This window comes from Palaemon carinicauda, chromosome 35 (assembly GCF_036898095.1).
Source record: "Palaemon carinicauda isolate YSFRI2023 chromosome 35, ASM3689809v2, whole genome shotgun sequence".
NCBI lineage: Eukaryota > Metazoa > Arthropoda > Malacostraca > Decapoda > Palaemonidae > Palaemon > Palaemon carinicauda.
In genome coordinates this window covers 55,039,019-55,045,324 of record NC_090759.1, presented here as the reverse complement: position 1 = coordinate 55,045,324, position 6,306 = coordinate 55,039,019, and the positions used below count along the sequence as shown (strand labels likewise).

Genomic DNA, 6,306 nt, shown 5'->3' with positions numbered 1-6,306 from the left:
ATGTTAACATTCATACGAAAACACAAGAGGCCAAGACTCTGTAATTGAAAATTCCAGGTCAGGGCTTCCAGAAAGAAAAATCCGAGGACGGTTACACTTAGGAAGCATTTAGAAATTATAATTTCCTATCTAAGTAAGAGAGTGGGACAAAGAATCGCTATACTTTTAATTCAACATTTGAAAAAAACAACAAAAACAAAAACAGCACATATAAGAATCATACCCAAGGAATATAGGAAAGTCCTAACAGATGGAAGGGGTAGTGAAAAAGGTCCCAATGCATAGAAAAGTGAAGTCAAGTCCTCGTAATCCCTGGACCACAATTAAATGAAATTGGTTGTAGATATGGAAGCGTATCCAAACTATAAACTAACGCAAGCAAGAACTATCTTGCTCATCTTCAGAACATCAAAATTTGAATTTAGGAACGAAAAATCCCTACATCATAGTGCTAATTATTAGATGATTTCAATCCGCCTCCCACTCCCAACCTTACGTAGTTTGGTGACCCAGTAACTTCAATTCACCCAAATAAACCGGAAATTTTTAAACACTAAAAAGGAAATCTCATTGAAGAACCAACGTAAAAAGTACTTCTATTAATACTGTACCATAAAAGCACAGTTATTTAGTCTACCCCAAAAGATAATACTGATATTTCCCTATTACAAAAAAAAAAAAAAAAAAAAAAAAAAAATTAATATTAAATTAAAAGACAAGTATCTTTCCATACCGCAAAATACAACATATTTACTTAACCTCTGGAGTCAAAATCCACCCATACAATATTGCTAAACAAATCACATACACTTCCCAAGTTCTAAAAGTGGCAGCGCAATGAAGCAATTAGAGGAAAACGCACAGCAACAACGTCTGAAGTCTGTGTTGCTACCAGTCTAATTTTCTCTAAACTGGCTGATTAGCTCGGGGTTCCCCAAGGTGCCGCGGCAGCTTCTCTCCTAAGTATAACCTCATTAAGTTGTCGGCCATAAGGGCTTCAGTTGAGCTGATCCATGTGGGCGCAGTTTGCGATTGACATCGTGTGCTCTAGTTTTTGATGGGTAACACAATGCTTATGGCCATCTACTAGATTTAATTGGCTAAAAAAAAATTAAAACGCCTACACACATATAGATATAATGCAAAGGCTTTGCTGTAAACATTTATGGAGGTTGCAGAACCCTTCAGAAACTTATACAAATGACATTTTCTCTTACCATTTGAATTTACTTAAATGAAGGTGGGTTCCGGTGACCTGACACTGGAACCGCTAAATTTTTCAGTAAGGGTCTTTGCTGTCTATAATTTACTGAAAGATTGGGAGATCTAGCATTCGTTATTCTTCTCAAAGTCACGATAAAATTAAATCTATAAGGTGTTGTAATTATTCTAAAGATTAGATATGTCAAAATGTAAACTGGTTTTATAATTATTCTATACAGCTAGGTATGGTCTGAATATAATGAGAATGTCAGTGTACCGCAGGGCAACATTAGGTCAATATGTAAGAATAAAAACTCGTTTTGGTTGCCTCTTGAATTTTGATACCGCAGTGTTTGGTCATAACTAAAATCTAATCAATAGTCATTATGAGGCTATTTATAAATGTAAACAAACTCAAACTCAAAACATAAGTGCCTGAAGGCCATAATCCTCCGCTAAAGCTACCTAAGATATAGCCTATGCGGTGTTGATGTAGACCTGAGTGGTTTTATAAATCTTTCGGGGGGCTCGAGAGACACAAATGTCCAGAAATATCCCTCCTCTCCAAAAGTTATATTCCTATCTCTCCCAAAAATATCATCATTCGTTTTCAGTTACGATATCCACCTTAGGTCAAATTTGTACATATAATCAACAGCAAGTTTCTCCTTAAATGTGTCAAAAAAAAGAAAGAAAGAAAAAAAAAGAGACTGAACCAAAAACATGATAGGCTTGTCGGGCGTAATTAACCCCTGCAGAGTATAGTAAAGTCGTGACTAAACAAATTAATACGTTTGAATGAGCAAATCTTTTTCCCTAAACTACCTTCACACGAAAAAGCCCTAATAAACCAACCTAAAGAAAAAGAGATACCTAGATGGAATCAAACACCGTGACGTAAGCAGGTGCACGCTCTTCTAAAAAAACAATACCGAAAGCAACGAAAAAGTCAAAAGCTTAATCGGCAAATCAGACAGACCAAAAATACATAAAGGTTAGGCAGAAGACCATGCAACTGCAGACGAAGCCATTAGAATCCTTATAAGTTGTAAGAGACACGATTGGGCGTGACGCACGCCTCCTCCAATTCCAATTAGGATAACAAGGATGGGCAATTAGCTAAACAGTGTCTGATGGCAAGCTTAACCTAATAGAAAATAAGGATACCCTTCTTTGGACCTTATATTTACATGGAAATGTACAATATAAAAATTCCCAAAACATACAATATATGTATGTATATACATAAATAGAACACGTAGGTATAAACCTACAACGGTTTATATATACACAAATGCTGAAATGTAAACAAGACACGAATATAACAAATACCATATACATTCATTACATATAACAGATAAACACAATGATATCCTAACTAATATGTGTTAACATACGTACATATACATGGTACACATTAACAAAAACTGCATTGCACCCCTAGGGATAAAAACAAAAGGCAGTAGAGGTAAAAAATTCATGGGAGGGATAAAAAAAAAGGGTTATCGCGTAAGTGTGTCTTCCCCAGCACCTGTAGCCTTCAATTGCTTCCAATCCTTACCTGCACAGGTTGAATCCTTGATGATGACTCACACAGGAGAAGAAGAAGAAGAGGAGAGGCGTGTGGGAGGAGGATTCTTTTAAAAGTTTTAGAAGTCTTTTTGGAAGATGCGACTCACCCACGGCGGGCGTTCTTCCCCAAGGGGAGGAGGAAGACGAGGAGGAGGTTGATGAGGATGGGGCTCATGCCATTCCCCTTCGGCTTGACATGTTATCTACCCCCAAGTTGGTCCACTTCAAATCGAGCGAATAATTCACTTCTACGATAATTAGCTCCTTTAAACACTGTGGTCTGGAATGCGAAGGGAAAAGGTAAAGTTTTATCTATAAGTTCCCTTTAGAAATCCCAAGGACGAAAAGAAGTTTGTTCAGTATATTTCGATTAAAAAAAATCCACGTTTATATAAAAAAAAAAATTATCAAAGCTTCGGGGTTAATTAACACCTCAAAATTAAGCGACGACAGATCCTTGGACTTCACGCGCGTTCAGCCATGATGTCCAAACGGGCTGTTAGTGATGTCATTGTCACCTGTTTCACTTTTGATAACAAGAGCAGTCTAAGAAGGCTACTATGGAGGCCTGGGCCGGAGCGACTATCAACCACACGTTCACCGAACGAAGGCCAGAGGCACACTAAGGCTGTTGGAGGTGGTGGTAGTGGTGGTGGGCTGGCTGGACCCTGGAACTCGTCCAGGACTTAAGGAAGGATGAGGTGCCACGAGTCCAGCAGGGCCTGGCTTACTCGCCCAGAAGTGCAGCGGCTGAAAACCAACAGGAGACGGGGACGGGGATGGGGATCGGCCAAAAGAAAAAACACGGCTCTAAGACAACCGATTTTTTCTTTCAAAAAATCAGTTTACGTCCTTTCAGTGTCTGATACGATGTCAAAGGCTCCTTTGAAAGTTGAGGTTTTTCTTCGATGGCCGCTTATCTCCCCTATATAATAAAGAGCAAGTGTCCGGATACATACACACACACACACACACACACACACACACATATATATATATATATATATATATATATATATATATATATATATATATATATATATATGGATAAATATCAACACAACATCGTGTTCAAATAGAAATAAATTTCTACCTCATACTTGGGATCGAACGCTGGCCCCTTCTAATGAAAGGCCAGGTCGAAACCAACCATATATATATGTGGGTGTGTGTGTGTGTATTTATTTTCAGTCACGCTCAGCTCTCTTCATCCCTCGGTTAGGGCCCCTGTGAGGGAGTAGTCATAACCTGGTGAGAGGGGGTGTCTGTGAGTGTGTATGCATATCTATATAAATATTTAGCTGTTATTTTGGAGGGTCGCTGACAGTAGTAAACGATAACAGAATACAATTCTCAAATGAGTTTATTTCTTCTTCAATTTTGGTTTCTAGTTTCCTTAAAGGGGGTTTCCCTACAAATTCCCAAAGGCAAATACGACCATTTCATCAGGTACAGGCAGCGTTGGAACGTTTCTGCCTTTTCAATGTCAAGCCGACTGGTCTAGATTATAGATGACGTGAGAAGAAGAAAATGAAAAAGTATATAATAGTCTTGTACCGCAGCAAAGCGGTTATCTAACCGTGGGAGAAATTGTCTGATCTGACAAAAGTTTTTTTCTTCTTTTATTTACATTGGGAAAGTGTAAACATTATCTTTATGATATACACTACTAGATGTAGGTAATTATATATGAGTACGCGCTATGTCAATTTCACATCCATAAATTTATAAAACTTAATAAAAATTTATACTTTATTATGCAAGCGAATCTATATAAACATGTCTATATAAAATGTAAGCACTGTATGTATCTCTGCATATAAGCATTTTCCCAGTATATAAAAACGAATACCTTGTTTCTGTCGTCCTTCATAAACGCATAAAAAATAAAAGAATCCAGATAATAGGAAACTGCTTGCACAAGCTTTTTGCTTCTTAGATAAGTTCAGTCTAAACTTCCATAACACACAAAAGGAACACGAGCAACTGCCTTCATAAGAATAAATGAAATAAAAATCATTTAACTGAAATATGGGTTTCGTCTTAACTAACGATACAAGGTTATAATACTAATATCACAAATCCACTTCGTAAATATCCTTGAAGGTTAGGGAAAGAAATCTTACAAGCATCTCTCAATATTTTGCTGAATGATGATTCTAAATCTTATACCTATACTAATTACGGCCTAATGATTTTGTAAAGGAGACAATTGGATGGAAATCGTTTACTCAATTTTTTTTTTACTAATTTAACTATAATTCCTTCTTCTTACTGGCGTCAGTGTTATGGTATTAAGTTATTCATACAATTAATAATCGCCTTATTATTATCATCAATTTCCTATTCTATAAATTAATAAAACTTCACTGCTAAACCATAAAATTCTATTAACTTGTAAAACTAGCTTCCAAACTGAAAAGTTCTCATCAATGACAGACAGGCACATAATTTATATATATATATATAAAACAACCAGTATCTTGCGTTTATGTTTGCACATTTTATTTCATTTTGGGTAGTTTAAAATCAGTTAATTCAAAAACAAACTGTACGACCACCTCTCTGAAAACCAACATATTATTATTCCAGCAAAACCTTTCCCGTGAGTAACCAGGCGCCTTCTGTGCCTTTTATGATGCAAAACTCAAGTGGAAAAGCAGCCTAACTTCTTAGACTTGCAAAGTGCAACAAGGACGCTTTAGAAGAAAGGTTTCAAAGCAAAACAAAGAGACCGTTGGAAGATTGAGTCTTCCTCTTAATGTTCTTGTCACTATATAGGAGACACTTTGCAATACGCATTTCAAAGCACAATATCCGAGGATTTAAATGACTGGGCTTAAAGGCCTGGAATTATTATACGTCCGTTTAATCTTGCCACAGTGAAAGGTACATTTGTATAGGAAAATGTTCAAAACCTTTCAAGGAACGGCTTGGAAGGAGGAGAATGCTTTTTTTTAACTTCTTCGTCCTGACAACGAAAATTTTTCATACCTCAGCTTCAATGAAAACACATCATAAGGATAAAAGTAAAATATCTTAAATAGACAACATAGACTACATCATCCAACTGAATAAGACGATTACGCGTATTTAAATTTCAAAGTGTTACAAAAACATTTTCGTTTTCCTTCGGTCCCTTAACAAAAATCTTGGGGCAAAATACTGGAACACCATGGTACCGTTGCATAGACTAATTGATAAGTCTATGGATGGACTAAATCTTCTTCAATTCATCACCAACAAGCAAGGTTAAGAGATCCTTGAGTTTCTGTCTTCCAACATTGCTAATGACAATGCCAAAAAATTAAAGCAATTTCACCTCTATCAAGTGATGCAGCAAAAGGAACTTATGTTCAAAACTTTTCTACTGCACGATAGCAGGTGACCGTGGCACAACTCTTGAAAATTCTTCTTATGACATTGTTTGGATAAATCAATTAGGGTTTGGCTAAGATTCATTGTTCATTAAAGACCCATAAGATAGATTGGAATTCCTATTTCATCAATAGAGGTTTCTTTTGGTCAAAA

At 36.5% G+C, this 6,306-nt stretch overlaps 1 long non-coding RNA gene across 1 annotated transcript; it reads right to left on the bottom strand.

The window, feature by feature from the left end:
• Window positions 1-2,764: 2,764 nt before the first annotated feature.
• LOC137627503 (uncharacterized) lies at window positions 2,765-3,385 on the bottom strand. Its single transcript, XR_011041170.1, has 2 exons — window positions 3,208-3,385; window positions 2,765-3,055 (listed from the first exon to the last, which is right to left on the bottom strand). It is a non-coding gene; the product is annotated as an uncharacterized lncRNA (long non-coding RNA).
• Window positions 3,386-6,306: the final 2,921 nt, after the last annotated feature.